Here is a 23,472-nt window from a genome sequence, read left to right on the forward strand (position 1 = left end):
AATTTGACTGCTTACAAAACTGGTAGGTACCTTACTCGTGCCCTCCTAAATCGTGGATTGCAGTACCATCTATTGGCCAGTTTCATGAGAACATGAGGAGGTCGTTGTTCGTGTACATCGTGGTTTAGGAAGCCATTTTTCATGGAAAGGTCGTTGTTTAAGACTGGTTGTTTACTACACTCGTTCTTAAAGATTCGTTATAAAGGCTGTTTCCCCCTACACTGCCGTCAATAACCTGCTGAGTTACTTCAAGTGTCAGGGAATGCACCTTGAATTCAGACAACTCACTCTTCATTCTCGCCCTTCACTTTCACGCTCAACCTGCCCTCAAAACAGCGATCAGAATGCACTCACACTGATCCCGACGCACTCACACCATCCACCCACTTACCCTGCATTCACAGTGACCACACGGCACGTATGCCACTCACCCTGAACTCACACCAATCTCCCTTCACTTACCCTGCAGTCACATGAGCACACCACTCACTCTGCACTCACAGTAATCACTCTGCACTCACTTGCGTTGTTCACCCTGCAGTCACATGAGCACACTACTCAACCTGCACTCATGTGACACTTCACTCACCTGTCCCCCTCACTGCTCAATCTGGAATCTCACTCAAACACACCCATCACTAACCATGCATTCATTTGTCCCACCCTGCACTTACATCTGCACCCAAATTCATTTGGTCACCTCACTCACCTTGCAGTCACTCCTCTTACCCTACTTACCCTGGCTCAACCTGCACTCACATGGGCAGTCTTGTCACCCACACAGCGCAGAGGGTTAATGTGCCTGCTACAAAGAATGCGTACCATGCAGATCAAAGAATTGAGTGTGAGTAAACAATGAAATGTTTGTCTGAAAGGTGCTATAGAGAGATGAGGTGCATTGTTGGTGAGTGGTAGTGAGGGAATTCATGGAGAAGGGGGAAATGGAGGAGGGGGCACCAAAACAGACTGTTGCACCGTGTGCGAACAGTGCTAGGGCCGGCACCGGCGTGAAGGTACTATAGAGAGATGAGGTGCATTGTTGGTGAGTGGTGGTGAGGGAATTCATGGAGAAGGAGGAAATGGGGGAGGGGGCACCAAAAAAGACTGTTGCACCGTGTGCGGCCAGTGCTAGGGCCAGCACTGGCTGAAAGGTACTATAGAGAGATGGGGTGCATTGTTGGTGAGTGGTAGTGAGGAAAATCTTGGAAATGGAGGAGGGGGCACCAAAACCGACTGTTGCACCGGGTGCGGCCAGTGCTAGGGCCAGCAATGGCTGAAAAGTACTATAGAGAGATGAGGTGCATTGTTGGTGAGTTGTAGTGAGGGGATTCATGGAGAAGGATGAAATGGAGGAGGGGACACCAAAACAGACTGTTGCACCGTGTGCGACCAGTGCTAGGGCCAGCACTGGCTGAAAGGTAATATAGAGAGATGAGGTGCATTGTTGGTGAGTGGTAGTGAGGAAAATCTTGGAAAAGAAGGAAATGGAGGAGGGGGCACTAAAACAGACTGTTGCACCGTGTGCGACCAGTGCTAGGGCCAGCACTGGCTGAAAGGTACTATAGAGAGATGAGGTGCATTCTTGGTGAGTGGTAGTGAGGGAATTCATGAGAAGGAGGAAATGGAGGAGGGGGCACCAAAACAGACTGTTGCACTGTGTGCGATAAGTGCTAGAGCCAGCCCTGACTGGAAGTGTTAGCCCCCACCTGAAGTTCGGGTCTAGTTGCGCCCCTGTACACAAGTATGGGTATTTCGTGCCCCATCAAGGTTATTGTCCTAAATTACATAAGGATACATTTACATGCACTGCAATCCAGCCTTTCAGTGGGCCCTTTGATAGAGGCAGCTCTGTTTTTGCCCTGATGGCCTGGAATAATTCCTAAACAGATTCTTGTAAATACCATTTTTTTAATTTCTTTTTAATGTGATTGATGTGAGAGAGTCTATTACTATTTGCAGATAAATGTTTTGTTTCATGTAACAACCATAAAAAGTTTATTTTAGATCAAAATGGGTCCTTGTCTATGAGATATTGGAGGATATCACAGATATTCGCTGTAAAATTAGTGGGCTCCTGCTTTGTTACAACAGTGAAACCACACAACACTATCTCTGAATATTAGATTTAAACACTTTTAGAATATACAGTCACTGTTTTGACTGAAAATGTCTGCAGAATATTTAGCTATGAGAGAAACTGATATCAAAACTCTCTTGCCTTTCAGCACATCCTATTTATGTGAGATTGCGTTCTCAGCACTTATAGACTAAGTACCATTCAAGACTTTATGTGGAGCACAACCAGAGGATGGCAGTAGCAAAAATCCATCCACAGATTGACCGTCTCTGTGGCGAAAAACAGGCACACCCGTCAGATTTATGTTGGTGGTGTTATTGATAATCTGTCATGTGTAAAAACAAAGCATCCTAGTAAAAATAATTTGCGCACATTTTATCTTGGAAAATTGTGTTTTGAGCTGTGTAATAAGCCTCTGTCATTTCACCACACCCACTAACAAACCTGCAGTGTCCAAAACACTCTTATTGTGTTGAACAATATTTGCCGGATATGGCCCATGATATGCGTGTGGTGGTCGATTGTGTAATGTGCCAGGTTCCTGAAATTTATGTTAGGTGGTGGGGGGGCCCAACATCTAAAAAGATTCAGCAGGGGGTGCTCAACCTACAAAAGTTTGAAGACCTCTGCTAAACAAGGTAGATATAGGTATACTATATTTAAGTAAGGGGTGATTACACCACCTTACCCAGGCTGCAAGTACAGACCTGTGGTGTCAGTTTGGAAGGCTAACCAGGGGTGGCACAATACATACTGCAGCCCCTGGTAGGCCTCTGGGGTCCTTATGCCCTGGGTACCTAAGGTACCATATACAGGGGCTAACAAGGGTGCCTCAGTAACCAATCTGGTATGTACCTAAAGTACATGGTATCAATTTAGAGAGAGAACAGCTAGGCTGTGGGCCTGATTAGAAGGGCCACAGCCATACTAAAGTCGAAAAACCAGTGAAGCACAGCAAAAAGTGGGGGTAACCCTAGGAAGCAGACCCTACTCTCCTACATACGTGGCCTACCGTGAACCGCAGGTAACGCTGGTGGGCCGGCAGGACAGGGATGTGGAAATATGCGTCCTGCAAGTCCAATGCTACCATAAAGTCTCCAGGGTCGAAGGCAAACAAGACCTGAGCTAGCGTCAACATCTTGAACTTTTCCTTCCAGACGAAGCGGTTGACATTCCTGAGGTCCAACGTAGGACGCAGGCCCTTGTCCTTGGGAACCACAAAGTAGTGGGAATAACAACCACAACCCACTTCTGGCCTAGAAACGCGCTTGAAGGCCCCCTTGGCCAAGAAGGCCATGACTTCCTGCTGAAGAAGCGCAAGATGGTCCCACGACATGCAGTGGTATTGAGGTGGCATGGCTGGAGGGGTAGTCTCGAAGGGGAGGGAGTAGCCCCTTCGGACTATTTGCAGCACCCACCTGTCCGAGATGATGTTGCGCCAGTGGAGGAGATGATGGTGAATCCTTCCGCCCACTGGCGTCTGATGGGCCTGAAAGTTCGGACTAGGAAGGCTTGGAAGTGGATGCTGCGGGGGTGGAGGTGAACTGACCCGCCCGATGGCCCCCATAACCGCCTTGGCGGTTCCAACGTCCGCGCTAAGGTTGTTGTTGCGCAGGACAGTGGCTCTGAAATGAATGTGTTGGGGCACCCCTTCCGTGGACACAAAAGGAGCAAAAAGCAGAAGGCAGAGGAGGGCGAGAGGCCCACAGGCCCAAGTACTTGACCATAGCCTGTAAGTCCTTAAAGCGCTCCAACGCACTGTCTGCCTTATTGCCAAAAAGGCAAATGCCATCAAAGGGCATGTCCATCAAAGTGTCCTGGACATCCCCATAGAAGCCAGTTGTCCTCAGCCAGGCGTGGCGCCGAAACGCCACCGCCGTGGAAATCGCCCTGCCCAGCGAGTCAGCGGTATCAAGCCCACAACGAATGGTGAACTTAGCTGCGTCTCTCCCAACAGCTATAGCTTGGGAGAGTACTGTCCGGGCCTTCTCCGGACGGTTGGGCAGTACCTGCGCAACCATGTCCAACAGAGAGTGGGAATAACGCCCCAAGAGGCATTTGGTGTTCACCGCCCACAGCCCTAAGCTGGCAGATGAAAATAGCTTCTTGCCAAGCAGCTCTTGCTTCTTGGATTCCCTATCCGGAGGTACACAAGGGAATGCGCTCTGTGGAGCAGAGGCTTGGACAACCAAGATCTCGGGAGTGGGTTGTTGGGCGAGAAAGAGGGGGTCGCCCGGAGCCGGGCGATGGCGTCGGGCCATGTTCCTGTCCACAGGAGCCCCTGTGTTGGGCCTGGACCAAGTGCCCAAAAGAACGTCGGAAAGTGTGTCATTAAGGGCAGCAAGGGCTCCATAGAGGTTGCCGCCGGCTGAAGCACTTTTGTCAGGAGGTTAGTCCTGACGGCCACTGTAGGGAGTTTGAGGTGGAGGGCCTCGGCCGCCCTACGCAACACCACTGCATAACTGGCTCCCTCCTCCGTAGCCACGGTAGGAGGAGACAGCATGCCAAGTTCAGTTGAGGTGTCAAGACCACTGGCATCCCCCAAGTCATCTGCCCAGTCCAGATCATATTCACACTGACATGTGAGATGGTCTTCAGCCCCCTCCCAGTCCTCCCCTTCCTCCGAAGTCTGTGAAGCAGGCTGAAAATAAGGAGGACAGACATAGGGGTAAAAAGGCTCCATCGGTATCGGTATCGGCGTCGAGCGATGCCCTGTCGGGGTTGAAACTGAAGCCGACATCGGCGGTTGCACCGGACGACGTCGGAGTTGGTGCTGGAGGAGGAGTCAACACCTGTGGAGGTGTTATGACCGGTGTTGCCCGGGATCCGAGCCTGGATCCAGGTGAGTCCTGCGGTGCCGGGGCCAAAGGCGATTAAAGGTCAGGACCCCCAGTCGGGCCCCCAGGCCCGTAGGCGCACCGGCGGGGCCAGGCGGCCCAAAGAGTCGGGCCATGGCAGCAAGAAACTCTTGCACCTGAGCAGGCTTCGCCGACGGACTCTGAAAGGGTGGGTAGGCTGGCGGCGACGTCGCAGGTTCTGCCGGAACTGCGGGGGTGCCACCACCTGCACCCTCGTTGCACGACAGGCGAGGAGAAGTCGAAGAGAGACAATGCGTCTTCGACTTCTTGGAATGCTTCGACTTACCTGACCCCGAGTGCGAAGACTTGGATCCAGAGGAACGATGGTGATGGCTCCGCAACAGGTCCCGCGACCTCCCACGGACCGGGACCGTGAGCGGCGCGGAGCAGACTGCCGGACTTACAGCAACTTTCCGGACCGCTCCCACAAAGTCTTCGACGCTATGGCCCGGCAATCGGGGCATGACTTGGAGCCGTGGTCGCGCCCCAAGCTGTAGATGTAGGAAAGTAGGGTCTGCTTCCTATGGTCACCCCCACTTTTTGCTGTGATATTCTGGTTTTTCGACTTTAGTGTGGCTGTGGGCCTGCTTATCAGACCCACAGCCCAGCTGTTCTCTCTCTAAATTGATATCATGTACTTTAGGTACATACCAGATTGGGGATTGGGTCACCTTTGTGAGCCCCTGTATAGTGTACCATAGGTACCCAGGGCATAGGTGCATCCAAGGCCTACCAGTGGCTGCAGCATGTATTATGCCACCCCTGGCCGGCCATCTAAACTGACACCACCGGCTGATCACTCAGCTTGGGTAAGGTGGTGTAATCACCCCTTACTTAGATATAGTATATCTACCTTATATATAGACAGATAGTCAAGTCAGAGAGAGTCAAGTCAGAGAATTTATATAGCGCACTACATACCCAGAGGGTCTCAAGGCGCTTAGAAAGTGGAGGAGGATTACTTGTCAAATATCCACGTTTTAAGTTGCTTTCTGAATGCTAGGTGGTTCTGGGTAAGGCGAAGGTAAGCGGGGAGTGAGTTCCATGTTTTAGCAGCCAGGTAAGAGAAGGATCTGCCTCCCATGGTGGTCTTGTTGATGCGAGGTACCGTGGCGAGGGCTTGGCTGGAAGAGCGTAGTTGGCGGGAGGGGGTGTAGAAGGACAGTCGTGAGTTGAGGCATTCTGGTCCGATGTCGTAGAGTGATTTGTGTGCGTGGGTTAGCAGTCGGAAAGTGATCCTCTTCTCGACGGGTAGCCAATGGAGGTCTTTAAGGTGACCAGAGATGTGTTCGTTGCGTGGGATGTCTAATATGATCCTGGCTGAGGCGTTTTGGATTCATTGGAGTTTCTTCTGGAGTTTAGCAGTAGTGCCTGCGTAGAGGGTGTTTCCGTAGTCTAGTCGGCTCGTGACCAGAGCATGGGTGACTGTTTTCCTTGTTTCGGTGGGGATCCAGCGAAATGTTTTTCTGAGCATGCGAAGAATGTTGAAGCAGGAAGAGGATACGGCGCTGACTTGTCTGTTCATTGAGAGTGAAGAATCCAGGATGACGCCTAGGTTCCGTGCGTGGTCTGTCGGGATGGGTGCTTTTCCGAGGGCTTCCGGCCACCAGGAGTCGTCCCATGCAGCGGGGGATGTACCTAAGATGAGGACTTCTGTTTTGTCTGAGTTAAGTTTCAGACGGCTTTGTTTCATCCATTCGGCAACTTCTTTCATTCCTTCGTGTAGGTTAGTTTTGGCGGTGTTGGGGTCTTTGGTGAGTGATAGGATCAGTTGGGTGTCATCCGCGTAGGAGATGATGTTGAGGTTGTGTTGGCGTGCGATGGCCGCGAGGGGGCTCATGTATACGTTGAAGAGGGTGGGACTGAGTGAGGATCCTTGTGGTACGCCACAGATGACTTCAGTGGCCTCGGACTTGAATGGTGGAAGACGGACTCTCTGTGTTCTTCCGGTGAGGAAGGAGGTGATCCAATCAAGTGCTTTTCCTTGTATTCCGATGTTTCTGAGGCGCTGTAGAAGGGTGCTGTGGCAGACTGTGTCGAATGCTGCAGAGAGGTCGAGGAGGATGAGGGCGACTGTGTCTCCATTGTCCAGTAGAGTTCGAATGTCGTCTGTTGCTGCGATGAGGGCGGTCTCAGTGCTGTGTTTTGCTCGGAAGCCGGATTGTGAGGAGTCAAGGGATTTGTTGGCTTCGAGGAAGGCGGCGAGCTGGTTGTTGACAGCTTTCTCGATGACTTTGGCCGGGAATGGAAGGAGCGAGATGGGGCGGTAATTTTTGAGTTCGGTGGGGTCCGCTGTGGGTTTTTTCAGAAGGGCGGTGAGTTCAGCGTGTTTCCAGTTTTCCGGGAAGGTGGCGGAGTTGAAGGAGCAGTTGATGACGTCTCGGAGGTGCGGTGCTATGACGGAGTCTGCCTTGTTGAAGATGTGGTGAGGGCATGGGTCTGTGGGGGATCCTGAGTGGATGGAATTCATCAGGCGGATTGTGTCCTCAGTGGAGATTGGGTTCCAGTTGTTAAGGGTGTTCACGGGGGGAGGATGTTCAGCAAATGGTAGGGTGGGTTGGTTTCCGGGTTGGTTGTCGAAGCTGTTGTGGATGTCTGCAATCTTGTTGTGGAAGAATGAGGCTAGGGAGTCGCAGAGGGCTTGGGAGGGGGTGATGTCGTTGGAGTTGGCCGAGGGATTGGAAAATTCCTTGACGATGTTGAAAAGTTCCTTGCTGTTGTGGGCGTTGTTGTCAAGTCGATCCTTGAGTGCTGTTTTCTTGGCCTTACGGATTAGTTGGTGGTGAGTGCGGGTGGCGTTTTTGAAGGCGTCCTTGGTGCTAGTGGTTGGGTCTTTTTTCCAGGCTTTTTCAAGGGAGCGGCAGAGTTTCTTGGACTTCTTAAGATCATCGTTGAACCATGAGGCTTTTTTGCTGCCAGGTTTGCTTTGACGTTTTTTCAGTGGTGCTAAGGTGTCGGCGGTGTTGGATAACCATAGGGTGAGGTTGGCGGCGGCTTCGTTAGCGTTAGAGGAGTGGGCTGGGTCGTTTAGAAGGAGCGAGGCGGAGATCTGGTCCGTGGTGGTTTTGTTCCAGTTTCTTTGCAGAGTTGGTTGGAGGTGGTTGGTGGGTTTCGGCTTGTTGTAGGTGAAGTGAACGCAGCTGTGGTCAGTCCAGAGGAGGTCCGTAGTGTGGCTGAAGGAGACATGATTGCTGGAGGTGAAGATGGGGTCGAGTGTGTGACCTGCGATGTGGGTGGGGGAAGTGACTAGTTGATTAAGTCCGAGGTTGGCGAGGTTGTCTAAGAGGGTGGCGGTGTTGCGGTCGTTGATCTTTTCGAGGTGAAAGTTGAGGTCTCCCAGAAGGATGTAGTCTTTGGAGGGGAGCGCGTGTGGGGTGATGAAGTCCGTGATGTCTTCACTGAATTTTGCGCGGGGTCCTGGTGGTCTGTAGAGGAGGGTGCCTCTGAGTGTGGTCTTGGGGTCGATGTGGATCTGGAAGTGGAGGTGTTCGGAGTTGGCGAGGTTGGCGTCCGAGCTGGTTGAGATGCGGATTGATTTCTTATGGACGATAGCGATTCCTCCTCCTGTGTGGTCGGTGCGGTCCTTGCGTGTGATCTTATAGTCATCAGGGATGGCAATGGTGATGTCTGGGGCGGAAGAAGCGTTCATCCAAGTTTCTGTTAGGAAGGCGACGTCTGGAGAGATGGTGTCTAGTAGATTCCATAGGTCAATGGCGTGTCTGTGGACCGATCGGGTGTTGAGAAGGATGCACTGTAGGTGGTTGGGGTCGAGAGTCTGTGGCGTGATCGTAGCGGAGATGTTGTCGGTGCCGCTGAATTTGCAGGAGTAGCAGGAGAAAGGTCCATGGGTGTGTCCAGGAGCGGCTTGGACGCAGTTGGGGGCGCGACCGGGGTTAAGGGCTAGGAGGGTGGCGGCATCGTAGGTAATGCGGGAGGGCTGGGGAGCGCGAGGGGCAGGGGATCTGGCGCTGGGCGCGGTCCAGGCGCGGACGGGCGTAGACGGGCTTACCTTTGGCGCACCTTCGGCGCGGATTGGGCGCGGTCGCTGCGCGTGGACGCTGCGCGCGGGAGGAGCTGTCATATACGGATGGTGGAGGGGGAGGGGCGAGGGCGTCTCAGCTGGGAGGCGGGGCGGGCACACGAGGACAACAACAACACTTGAAATGGAGGCGGAGGGGGGAGCACAGCGGAGCGCTACAGTTTAGACGCGCAAAACAGAATGACAATCACCAAAACAATGTAAAACAGTGTAAATCAGGCAAAGAGGCAGGCAGCAGGCAATTGTATTCGGCAGAGGCACAGGCAAAGCAGCGCTACGATACCAGAACCAGCAGGGGACGCTGGGAGCGACCACTTGGCTCGAGGAGAGGAGTGAGTCACAGCGAGCTAAGGGGGAGAAGCGCTTTTTCAGGACAGTGGGAGGGCGTCTCAGCTGGGAGGCGGGGCGGGCACACGAGGACAACAACAACACTTGAAATGGAGGCGGAGGGGGGAGCACAGCGGAGCGCTACAGTTTAGACGCGCAAAACAGAATGACAATCACCAAAACAATGTAAAACAGTGTAAATCAGGCAAAGAGGCAGGCAGCAGGCAATTGTATTCGGCAGAGGCACAGGCAAAGCAGCGCTACGATACCAGAACCAGCAGGGGACGCTGGGAGCGACCACTCGGCTCGAGGAGAGGAGTGAGTCACAGCGAGCTAAGGGGGAGAAGCGCTTTTTCAGGACAGTGGGAGGGCGTCTCAGCTGGGAGGCGGGGCGGGCACACGAGGACAACAACAACACTTGAAATGGAGGCGGAGGGGGGAGCACAGCGGAGCGCTACAGTTTAGACGCGCAAAACAGAATGACAATCACCAAAACAATGTAAAACAGTGTAAATCAGGCAAAGAGGCAGGCAGCAGGCAATTGTATTCGGCAGAGGCACAGGCAAAGCAGCGCTACGATACCAGAACCAGCAGGGGACGCTGGGAGCGACCACTCGGCTCGAGGAGAGGAGTGAGTCACAGCGAGCTAAGGGGGAGAAGCGCTTTTTCAGGACAGTGGGAGGGCGTCTCAGCTGGGAGGCGGGGCGGGCACACGAGGACAACAACAACACTTGAAATGGAGGCGGAGGGGGGAGCACAGCGGAGCGCTACAGTTTAGACGCGCAAAACAGAATGACAATCACCAAAACAATGTAAAACAGTGTAAATCAGGCAAAGAGGCAGGCAGCAGGCAATTGTATTCGGCAGAGGCACAGGCAAAGCAGCGCTACGATACCAGAACCAGCAGGGGACGCTGGGAGCGACCACTCGGCTCGAGGAGAGGAGTGAGTCACTAAATCAGTATAAAGATAGTAACCTATAAGTCACTCCTATGGCAGGCCTTAACAATCCTGGAGGCAGAGTGCTTGGTTTTATGTGAGAGGGTGCCCTAGCATGAGCTGAGCCCCTCTGCAGCTTTCGGAACCATCTCCTTATAGGTGTTCTATGATATAGCCATACCATATACTCTTAAGTGCATTATAATCCTCGCGGTTAATGCTAACTTTGGTTTGGCTTTATCAAAACATGTCGTGTAAGGTGTCAAACACTTTGGAATACTACCCCTCGCCAGTTCTGGCAGCGGGGGTAGCATTCCACCCTTCTAGAGGAAAAAGACATGTATGTTTCTACTTTACCCGGTTAAAGTTAAACAGAGCCTCAGCATCACAAAATGGATGCTGCTGCCACAGACACGAGTCTGACCACCTGCAGCTGGACGAAACTCCAGCAAGGGAGGCCTGGACAATAGGTTTCCTGTCGAGGGGGGTGCTAGCACCTCCCCAGACAGCCTGTAGTGTATTGGGGCAGGGTGGGTTGAATGGAAAGATGCTTTTCCAGACACTGCCTGGGGCACACAAGGTGCTCCATGCATAGCCCGGTTCAAACCAGTTGCTGGGGCTCCCGCTCTAACACAAAACTGGACAAAGGGAAAGGGGTGTAACCACCCCCTTCTCAGGTCCACCCATAGGAGGGACCTAGCAGGTAATCTAGCCCCTAAAATCAGTATAAAGATAGGAGCTGTGTCTAGAGACTTTAGATTATCCTGGACTGAAACTCTGAAACGAAACTCTTGAACCTTCGACGTTCTATATCGACTAGAAGACTGAAGACATCCCCCTTGTGGTCAAGGAGTGACCACCCTGTGCAAACAGGCACCACCAGTAACTTGCCGGTTTGCTTTGTCAACGCTCCTGCCGGAACTCGAAGACTCAGGAACTGGACTTCCAGACTTCGCCGACTCCGATCCACATCCACAGCAAAGCGGACACGAGAGACGTGGGACCGGACACCCTGGACTTCCTGCACTTTGCTAACAGTGCAACTACCGAGGCACCCTCGCAGTTGTGCATTGGGGTTTGAGAAGCCCCAGAACCGAGCCCCATTTGCACCAAAGCTCAGCCCTCCACACTCAACGAGTGCCGCGTAGGGCCTGCTCCTGCATTTCAGCTTGACGCGTCTTCCCGGTTGCTAGCCCGTTGGCTAGTGAGCCCTCTGAAGACAAACCTTTGAATTTGCACCACTGGTCTACTTACTCCTGGCTTGCCCCAGCTTCCCTCCAAAGGAGAAGCTCCCCAGACCTTGCTGGTCTGACCTGAAGCCAATCTTCACTTCCTGCGTGGATTGTGGTTACCAAGGCTTATTGGGTCCAGTCCGGATACCGACACTGCAGTCAACTAGATCCTTCGTGGGACAGCTCGAATCCAGCTCCTGGCCATCGTCTACGCCTCCTGGTCTTCGTGGCTGCAAAGACAAGCTTCACCTCATCACCTGAAATCAACTCGACATCGCCTGGTTCCTTCCTGGTCCCTGGCTAGTGACCCAGACTCTGTCCCCTCTGCTTTCAGGTTCTTCTCGTCTCCAATCCGCCCTTGGATCCACCCGGACACTTTTCCTCTGGTCGCCTGCAGCACTTCTTTGCAGATCTCCATAAGAAACATCGACGAAACCCGACCCGAAAAGACACCTATGCACCCGGCTTCCCTGGGTGAGGTAACTCGAGTATTCCTGTGCTCCCGTGGGTGTTGACTCTCAAAGCGTCCTAGTTTAAAGGGGTTTTACCGTAGTCCATCCGGAAGTGTCCTTAATCAGTAACTTTGTAACTTCTTCATTCTCCATTATAAGTCAATGGTAACTCGCGACTGTGTTTAGACACTGCACGCGTCTCCCGTGGGTCTCCTACTTCCTAACCTTTAGTTGTCTAGTGTAGCCCCAGCGATTCCCTAGGCCCTATTCACTATACCTGAAGTGGTCCTTATACCACTTAATTAGTATATGGTTTGTGAGGCCCCTAGGGCAGAACTGTATTTGTGAAACTTAAAGTATGCTTAATGAGAAACTTGTGATGTATTTCGATCTCTGACCTCATAAAGAGTTCAGAGGGGTTGTGTTAGAAATAAATACATATATATTTGATATATACCTTGTGTGGTGTCCTTTCATTTGGTACTCAAGGGATTATAATTGGTAAAACAGCTTGATTTACATGCTCCCTGAAGTTTTAGCCTAAGACTGCTGGTCCATGCTACCACTAGGATAGCTTGTCTATAAGGTTGACTTTACAACCGCCATTAATGAGGGTCATTTAGACTGGTGCAAGGTGCCCACTAGAATAGTGGACATCATATGCCAGGCTAACTTCTCACATTGGTGTGCAGCGGATGGGATAAGAGCTTGCTGTTGTTTTACCATATAATCTTGAGATATCATTTGAAAGATCACATTAAGGTACCTGAAGGTACATATAAATCAAGTTCTTATAATACTTAAGTTCTACTGAACTTAGTTATTGTAGAGCAAAGGGCTTAGCACACCCTGACTACAACTCATAGAGAGGTTCTAATAGATACCATTTAGTGTAGGTAGGTGCACACACCAAACTTCACTAGAAAATGTCCTTAGATGCAGGGCTCAGTGAGACTCTGCCAGAAGTTGACCCTCCCAGGGCACCTTCTATCTATGACACATTCGCTATTCATGAGTTGAGAAGTTTGTGTTCAGTCAGAAGACTGAGACAAGGACAACGTCCCACTATTAAGCACCTGATAGATATACTAGTGGAATATGATGTGGACAAAGCATTCAACCCAGGTCCATCAGGTAGTGTAGAGGAGGACCATCCCTCAACAGAGGGTCCCACTGGTGAAAACCAAGGGGGTGCTGATGCTGAGTGGATGCTAGCCAGGTGCAAGTCAGAGAACTGAACCAGGTTAACCTAGGACTACTTGGGACTGAGAATGGAAGAATCCAAACCAGACCCCCAGGTAGGCCTAACCATGAGCGCAGAAGGAGAATATCCCTTCCCAGTGATTCCAACCACTCTGCTGACTCAATAGGGTGATGGTGGTATCCTGGATAAACGAAACGCTAACTCGGCACCTATGGATGCACCTAAATTCGTGAAAAACTGATGAAACTTGGTCCCCGATATGAATAGGGATACCGTTATAACACCTTTCACAAGACCCCTGTGACAACTAATGCGAATTGAGTGAAGGGAACAGCTAAACAGGAATCATAAGTACAAAAGACAAGACACATTTGAGTTATTGATGAGGATGCACTGCCCACCCCATCAGTGAAGGTGATTCTCCACAGAAGCCATCGCCCTGCACTTTTGCTAGGATATCCTTACAGAGTGCACAATTTGCTGTGAAGAACTTTGTTCTGTCAAAGGTCCTGAGGAAGGTGGTCTAATCCACCGAAACGCGTCGACCTAGCGTGACAGTTCACATAAAGATCTGTGACTCCTTAGACACGGAATAAAGAGTGTATTATGAATGAATGTTAGAGGATGTGTGTTGAGTTTGTGAGAATGTTGTTTGGTGCTTTCTGTAGGGTATATCATGTATAAAAATGTTTTTTTTAATTGTTCAGATGTATAAATGTAAATGATATTTATGTACTGACTTAAAATCTTTCTTGAAATATGAATTCAAAACAAAAAGTATAAAAAAAATATATAAAAGATTTTTCTAAAAGTAAATGATGAATACCAAATAAAAAATATAAAGGAAAGAAACCATTGTTTTTGACATGCTTTGAAGGACTATGCTTGAAAGTAGGAACTATATGTCATAATTAAAATTAGTAAGGCCACGAGGGAATCCTTTTTTGATGATCAATAGGGTCCTATGCCTCAGCTCTAGGGAGAACGACTTCCCCTGAGAGAAGAGAGCATATGGCTCGGATGAGAGAATCCAAGCTTAGAATCAAGAGGCAAGAAATTGCCCTTGCAAAAGAGACCCTGGCTCTCTCTCTCTCTCTCTCTCTCTCTCTCTCTCTCTCTCTCTCTCTCTCTCTCTCTCTCTCTCTCTCTCGAGAGAGAAAATTGTGTGGACTAGAGTCCACTGGTGGCAGCATAATTCCTAAAGATAAGGAAAGGTCTCATAACCATAGAAACCTGAATTAAATTGTGCCGCCTTGTCAGGTAGGGGATGATATCCACAAGTGGATCACTGCTTTGGAGAGGGCCTGCAAAGTACAGCAGGTACCCCAGAGTCAGTGGGCAGCAATTTTATGGCTCTCCTTTGCAGACACAGGTAGAGATAAGCTCCTAACAGTTAATGAACAGGATGCTGACAACTACACTGTCCTGAAGAGTGCTCTGATAGATGGGGTTGGCTTAACTACTGAGCAGTACAGGTAGCTGTTCAGAGATACCCAGAAGACACAGACTCAGGACTGGACTGACTTTGTAGATTGTGCCACTAAGGCTCTGGAAGGCTGGTTACTGGGCAGTAAAGTAAGTGACTATACAGGATTGAATAACCTTATTATGAGAGAACAGATTCTTAATAATTGTCAGAACCAGTTATTGCATCAACACCTGATTGACTCTGATCTGACCGCTCCCCAAGAATTGGAAAAGAAGGCAGACAAATGGGTCAGAGCCAGGGTGAAGCAGAAGGTACAGAACCAAGGTGGTGATCAGAAGAAGCAAGACCAAAAGGGTGGGGAGAAAGCGAAAGAACAGAAGTCTTCTCAAGGTCCCCAAAAAGCTTCTAATGGTGAGGGTCCCCAACAACCCAAAAAGAAGGAAGGTCCAAAGAAACCCTGGTGCAACTTTTGTAAGGTTACCACTCACTGGACCAGTGAATGCACCAAAAAGGAGGCAGCTCCAACCACCATTGCCCCTAAGGCAACTGTTCCCCCTAGTGCAGCTAACAGTGGTGGTTCTCAAAATAAGGGTGTAGTAGGGTTGACCCTGGGAACTGAGGTGGATTTGGCCTAGTCAGAATACCAACTCAAGCTGTGCTTGTCTGTGATGTGGACATGGCTATGTCCTCTACAGTGAGCCCCGGTAACTTGGGCAAGTACAGACAGACTCCTTTAATTAATAACAAAGTGTCTCAGGCCTACAGGGAAACATGTGCAAGTTTCATCATGGTGACACCCAACTTTGTGGACCCTGGACAGTTCATACTAGGTGAAAATTACCTAGTCACCAATGCAAGCAATGTCACTACCACCCATAGTATCGCAATTGTTAATTTTTCCTGGGGAGGGGTAACTGGCCTCAAAAGGGTTGTTGTTAGTTCAGACCTCCCTGTAGAATGTCTGCTTGGCAATGATCTGGAATCTTCAGTCTGGTCTGAAGTGGAGTATAGGACTCATGCAGAGATGTTAGGTATATCAGCACATGTCCTTGGTGTGACCAGGTCACAGGCCAAAAAGTACAAAACTGAACAGGCCCTGGATCCTGAAATGATGGACCAGTTGCCTACCAAGAGAAAGAGCAGTAGGGTTAAGGCAGTGCCTTCCCCCTTGCCTCAGCATGAGGATGAGCCTTCCAAGGAAGCTGACTGTGAGACCCAAGAAGGAACTGTCTTAGAAGAGCTTGAGCCTGATCAGGTTGAGTTTCTTGGGACAGGGGGACCTTCAAGGGCAGATATGAAGCAGGCGCAGTTGGACAGCCCCTCTCTTGAAACCCTCAGACAGCAAGCTGCTGCTGAGGCTGCTGGGAATGCTAATCGTACCCATAGAGTGTATTGGGATGAAGGGTTCCTGTATTCAGAGGCTAGAGACCCCAAGCCTGGTGCTTCCAGGAGGTTGGTCATACCTTTGGCATTCAGGTGCTTCCTTCACACCTTAGCCCATGATATTCCCTTAGCAGGACATCGTAGCCGGAACAAGACTTGGGACAGGCTTGTCCCTCACTTTGACTGGCCCCACATGTCAGAGGATACAAAGGAGTTTTGTCACTCCTGTGTCACCTGCCAAGCCAGTGGCAAATCAGGTGGCACCACAAAGGCCCCCCTAATACCACTACCTGTGGTGGGGATTCCCTTTGAAAGAGTTGGGATTGATATTGTTGGACCAATGAATCCCCAAACAGCATCTGGGCACCGGTTTATTCTGGTGGTAGTGGATCATGCCACCAGATACCCAGAAGCTATTCCCCTAAGGACCACAACAGCACATGTTGTGGCAAGAGGCCTCCTGGGAGTTTTCTCAAGAGTGGGTTTTCCGAACGAGGTTGTCTCAGACAGAGGTGTAAACTTTACGTCTGGATATTTGACTGCTATGTGGAAAGAGTGTGGAGTGAACTACAGGTTCACCACACCCTATCATCCATAGTGCAATGGTCTGGTTGAAAGATTTAACAAGACCTTAACGGGCATGATTAAGGGTCTACCTGAAAAGCTTAGGCGAAGATGGGACATCCTTCTGCCCTGCCTTTTGTTTGCTTACAGAGAGGTCCCACAGAAGGGGGTTGGCTACAGCCATTTTGAACTTCTGTTTGGGTACCCTGTAAGAGGACCCCTTTGTCTGGTGAAGGAAGGATGGGAGTTACCTCTCAAAGCTCCAAAGCAAGACATAGTGGATTATGTAATTGGTCTCAGCTTCAGGATGGTGTCATATAGATAGGCTTTGCCTTCACACTTTTAAGTTAGCATGAGCTTATTAGAAGTTTAAACGCCATTTTTCCTTTCTGCTGTTTCTGCACACAGCACATATTGTTATTAATGCTTTGAGCCTAGTAGAATATTTTGCTTCACACGAGAATAATATGTTTTCCTATTGTATCAGCTTTGCTTGGTAAGCTATGTCTGAACAGTGAGTGCCGATGCCTTCAAGGTTATTTCAACACAGTGGTTGTTGTGAGGTCTGATCAGCGCACGTACTAGACATAACACATATGCAGCTGTGGCCAATTCTGGCTTTTGCCGTGTTTAATAATGCACTGCGCAGAGCATGCACACTCACTTGATGAATACTCGCATGCAGAGAGCTGGTGGAAGATGATGTGATCCCTTTCCACTAAGATCAGAGGTATGGGGCCGCCCTTCTAAAACCCAAAGAGACCTTCTTTAGATATAATATACTAGTAAGGAAGGGTAAGACTGAGGTGACATTTAGCCTTCTTCCCTTTAGCATTTTAACATGCTTTCTCCCTTTGTATTTTATGGACTAGTAACTATGCTGATAACCTTGTTGCTTATAATATGTTTGCTTGTTTTAGCTAAGATACTGCGCCTGAGAACACGGCATTAGAAATAAACATTTCAAACTTGCACGTGTCTTCATTTACTCCTCGTTCTGGATTGGTATGTAAGTATAACGAAAGAGTGTTCATGTGTTCCACGTTACCTGAGGTGTTCTAAGTCCATGTTCTGGGTTGTCTAATCATTGGGGGTATGGAAGAACCAATGAGACACTGATTGCTAGTCTGGTAGGGGATTTTGGATACTGAGGTGAGTTTTGGTACACCCTAATTCACAGAGGTTCTAGGTCTCTGTGCACAGTTCTGTGTAGGAGCAGAATCCCTGTGACATGGCGCCCAATCGTTGGTGGTCTTATTACATGACACTTGAGTAGTGCTTATATCAGCCCTTAACTCCCTTCACTATTGTTTCCGGAAGACTGTCCTGACTCGATCAGAGGAGGTCGCTCCTCCACGCTCCCAAGAACTGGTGACCTGAGATAGCTGAGCGCTTCGAAGCAGATAAGCGGTATCGCAGCGCCTGCCAGCCGACTCTGACCACCGCATCTGCGCTCCGCTCACTCTGCTGCCTCGCATTGCGCTATTTCACCCCCGCATTGCTGCCGCTGCCTGCTTTGTTCATTTTGCATATTTAGTGCTTCTCAATTCACGCTGCGCATTGTCCTGTAACCATTGTTGTATTTTTAAGTATTTGTGCTCGATTGTGCCTTTGATTGTGCCCCAGTCTCGCCCAGTTTTGCTTTTGAACTGGTGCAGCCATTTTGTTTGTTGTAGTGCTTCCCAGACAGTAGCTCCACCCCGCTACCTCCTCGCTGCTGACCCTCCCTCGCCCCTCCCCCTCTCCACATATGACAGATGCCTTTCCGCGCAGCGGAAGCGCCCCATGCGCGCCGAAGGTGCGCCAAAGGTAAGCCCGTCTACGCCCGTCCGCGCCTGGACCGCGCCCAGCGCCAGACCCCCTGTTCCTCGCAAAACCCACTCCTCCCGCATTACGTATGACGCCGCTACCCTCCTAGCCCTTAATCTCGGCCGCAAACCACAATGCTGCGAAGCTGCCCCAGGACACACCCATGGACCCTTCACCTGCCATTCCTGCAAATTCGCCTGCGTCAGGACCCACACCAAATCCACGAACCCCAAACACGGCTCCCACTCTAACTACCTGAAGTGCATCCTGCTGAACACCTGTTCGGTCCACAGACACGCCACTGAACTCTGGGACTTACTCGACACCACATCGCCGGACGTCGCCTTCCTTACAGAAACCTGGATGAACGCATCATCAGCCCCCGACATCGCCATAGCCATCCCGGACGCTTACAAGATCATCCGAAAAGACCGCACCAACCAAACAGGAGGAGGCATAGCCATCGTCCATAAGAACACCATCCGAATCACGACCAGCTCCGACGATACCCTCGTTACCGCCGAACACCTCCATTTCCAGATCCACACCGACCCTAGGACCACTCTTAGAGGCACCCTCATCTATAGACCACCAGGAACCCGCACACAATTCAACGAAGACATCACTGACTTCGTCAGCCCACATGCCCTCACCTCCGAGAACTACATTCTTCTGGGAGACCTCAACTTCCACCTGGAAAAGAAAAACGACAGCAACACCACCACCCTTCTGGACAACCTGGCCAATCTCGGACTCAAACAACTTGTTGACACCCCCACCCACATTGCCGGACACACGCTCGACCCAATCTTCACCTCCAGCAAACACATCTCCTTCAATCACACCACAGCTCTCCACTGGACGGACCACAGCTGCGTTCACTTCAGCTACAAAAAGACCACGACCCTCAACCCCCCACAACCTATTCCTCGAAGAAACTGGAACAAAATCACCACCGACCAACTCTTCACATCACTTAACCAAAACCCTCCTGCCATATCATCGGACCCTAACCAAGCCGCCGCAAAACTCACACAATGGATCACCCACAGCGCTGACGAATTAGCACCCTTGAAAAAACACCAGCAAAAAGGCCCCCTGGTTCAGCGATGACCTTAAGAAATCCAAGAAGCTATGTCGTACTCTCGAGAAAACATGGAGAAAAAACCCAACAAGTGACAACCTGACCACCCTCAAGAACGCCACCCGCAGACACCACCAATCGATCCGATCCGCCAAGAAATCAGCATTCAAGGATCGTCTCGACAACAACGCCCACAACAGTAAGGAACTATTCAACATCGTCAAAGAGTTTACTAAGCCCATCGCAGGCACCAACGACATCACTCCCTCCCAAGACCTCTGCGAATCTTTATCCTCTTTCTTCCACAACAAAATCGCCGACATACATAACAGCTTTGAAAACCAGTCCGAAGAACAGTCCACTCCACCCACCTCCGAACAAAAAAGGCACCCTCACAACCTTTGCGCCTGGAACCCAATCACTACTGAAGACACCATCCGCCTGATGAACTCCATCCACTCAGGATCGCCAACCGACCCATGTCCCCATCACATTTTCAACAAAGCAGACTCCATCATCGCACCCCATCTCCGCAATGTCATCAACTGTTCCTTCAACTCCGCTACCTTCCCAGAAAGCTGGAAACATGCCGAGCTCAGCGCCCTTCTGAAGAAACCCACAGCAGACCCGTCTGAACTTAAGAACTACCGCCCCATCTCACTCCTCCCATTCCCTGCCAAAGTCATTGAGAAAGCCGTTAACACTCAGCTCGCCGCCTTCCTTGAATCCAACAACTCCCTCGACCCCTCACAGTCCGGTTTCCGAGCCAAACACAGCACCGAAACCGCCCTCATCGCAGCTACAGACGACATCCAAACGCTACTGGACAACGGAGAAACAGTTGCCCTCATCCTACTTGACCTCTCTGCCGCCTTCGACACAGTCTGTCATAGCACCCTCATACAACGCCTCAGCAACGTCGGAATACAAGGAAAAGCTCTGGACTGGATCATCTTGTTACTCGCCGGGAGAACCCAGAGAGTCCGCCTCCCCCCATTCAAATCTAAGGCCACCGAAGTGATCTGCGGCGTACCACAAGGATCTTCACTCAGTCCCACCCTCTTCAACGTTTACACGAGTCCCCTCGCATCCATCGCTCGACAACACAACCTCAACATCATCTCCTACGCAGACGACACCCCGCTGATCCTCTCCCTCACCAAAGACCCTAACACCGCCAAAACCAATCTACACGAAGGAATGGAAGAAGTAGCCGAATGGATGAAGAACAGCCGTTTAAAACTAAACTCGGACAAAACAGAAGTCCTCATCTTAGGATCATCCCCCTCAGCCTGGGACGACTCATGGTGGCCACCGGCCCTGGGTACAGCACCCAGACCTACAGATCACGCACGTAATCTGGGCTTCATCCTAGACTCCTCCCTCTCGATGACCAGACAAGTCAACGCTGTCTCAGCTTCATGCTTCAACATCCTTCGCATGCTCAAAAAAATATTCAGTTGGATCCCCACCGAAACAAGAAAGACAGTCACCCACGCACTGGTCACTAGCCGACTGGATTATGGAAATACACTCTACGCAGGAACCACAGCCAAACTACAGAAAAAACTCCAACGCATCCAAAACGCCTCAGCCAGACTCATACTGGACATCCCCCGTCAAGCCCACATTTCCGGCCACCTGAAAGACCTCCACTGGCTCCCCCTCAACAAGAGAATAACATTCCGTCTCCTCACCCACGCACACAAGGCCCTCTACGACCTAGGTCCTGAATGCCTCAACACACGTTTGTCCTTCTACACACCCACCCGCCAACTACGATCATCCAACCAAGCCCTCGCCGCAGTTCCGCGCATCCATAGATCCACCATGGGAGGAAGATCCTTCTCCTACTTAGTGGCCAAAACCTGGAATTCTCTCCCCACTCACCTCCGCCTTACACAGAACCACTTCTCCTTCAGAAAGCAGCTTAAAACCTGGCTATTCGATAAGTAATGCTCACACCCTCCCTCAAGCGCCTTGAGACCCTCTGGGTGAGTAGCGCGCTATACAAATTCTTGAACTTGAACTTGAAGACAGTGGTGTCGGACAAACCTACCTATAGTTATATAGGTTTTTTTCAAGCTTGAATCTTTTCAAACGGTTTACTTTTGAATTACTACCCAGTTGTGCTACGTAGGTTTTTGTTGTACCTCTTTCTTACTGTGTCACTATGGCTGACGTTGACATACCGCAGCATAGTCAGATTGCGGTTCGCAATCATTTACAGGCGTATGACGTCGGGTTGGAGGGTATGGCAGTTATTATGGTTGTGAGTGTGGAAGTGGCTTACCCATACGAGATTTTCTATTCGTGGGTGACCTTTCCGGCTGTGAATGCAAATACTAATGTGTTCGACACTTATACTCCTACTGCCGTGCCTCAGGAATATGTTCCATATAGGACACAGGAGATTCCGATTAATGCTTGGCAGCATCAAGTTTGGTTTAATGGCGCCCTACCACACACTTTGTTAGGCTCAAGGTTAGGACCTTTGTACATTCCAGGCGCTACCTGGCCTGTTTTGGCTGGATTTACTCCGCATCCTAGACATGGAGCGGTTCCCGTTGCAGATTTACAGCTGTTACATACAGTCGCAATTAGTGTAATTAGGTTGTTAGTGCAATACATTACCCGCAATCTCCCGGGTGGGGCCCCGGGTGCTGCGGCACATTCAGCAGGACCGGGCGGTATGAAGCTTAGTCCTGTTATGGTTAATGCAGTAATGGGCAAGCGCCCCCAGGATAAGGATGATATGCCTTTCTGGCTTGCCGAGAAATTTGACCAGCTGGAAGCAGTATTTCCTAACACGACTCCTGTTGAGAAACACAGGATTCTGACAATTAGTTTGCCTAAAGACTTGATACCAGGGGCAGGTGACTGTGAATCTTGGGGTAAGATTTTTGCGGCGGTGTACACAAGGTGCTTCGGCACTCCGTCAATGACCGTCCTTTCCTCGGTCATTTAGCATGTTCAGGATGAGCACGGATCAGAGGCGGCGGTTGAATTGGGTATGCGGCTCTGCTGCAGTTTTGACGTAGTTTCCGATCTCGTACTTGCGAATGTCAAGGGAGATGCGGTAAGCTTTCAGGTGTCTAATGCTTTGCAGGCGGTTCCCGATGCTGACAAACCCCGCCAGTTACCGAGAATTATTACGGCGGCTTATAAAACCGTGGGCCGTAACAGTTTGGGTGTCAAGCCTTTCTCAACAAAAGAGAAAAAACAACCCCAAGGGCGGAAGTCAGAAACTGACGACCAGCCCAAGGCTAAGAAGCAAAATTGGCCGAAAAAACAAAAACAGGGTAAACAACAGCAACAGAAACAGGGGTCACATCCTGCATCTCCAGTGCCTGCACCTACAGAACGTGTTTATGACTTGCGCGATCGCGCGACGATAAAATCTCCTGATCGTTTTCAGGTTTCTGAACAACGCTCTCCTCGTTCTTTTCAGGACCCATCGGCCTCATCGACCGGTGGTGGAGGAGGCGGCAGAGGTCGGGGTGGCCAGCAGGGACGCGACCAGCCCCGCCCGAAAGACGGTAAAGGCAAGAAGGACGATTCAACACCGAAAAGACCCCAGTTTCAGAAAAATAAAGTTGCCGCTTGAACAGCGAGGTATGCCACAGATAGTGAGAATTGCAAAAAACACAGTTGATGGACAGAATGTAGACCAATGTCATACATTCACCCCAGTACAAGGATCTGGGCCTAAATCCATCGTTTTTTTGCACTCCACACCACCCTGGGTTAGACACTGGCTATATGCAAATCAGCTCTGACCCTGTGCCTCATGGCAACAGTCCAGTCCGAACTACCAAGCCATGTCTTTCCCAGACCGGAATCAAGCATCCAAGGACCGGTTTCTGGCTATCAGCCTTCTTCAGCCTGGATAGCTTGACTCCAGTGGTGTGGAGAGCCTGGGACTCACGTCTGAGCATACCCAGCACACTTGGGGTGAAAATTGCAAAAAACACAGTTGATGGACAGAATGTAGAACAATGTCATACATTCACCCCAGTACAAGGATCTGGGCCTAAATCCATCGTTTTTTGCACTCCACACCACCCTGGGTTAGA

The sequence above is a fragment of the Lissotriton helveticus genome, chromosome 1_1 (genome assembly GCF_964261635.1).
Source record: "Lissotriton helveticus chromosome 1_1, aLisHel1.1, whole genome shotgun sequence".
NCBI classification, from domain to species: Eukaryota; Metazoa; Chordata; class Amphibia; order Caudata; family Salamandridae; genus Lissotriton; species Lissotriton helveticus.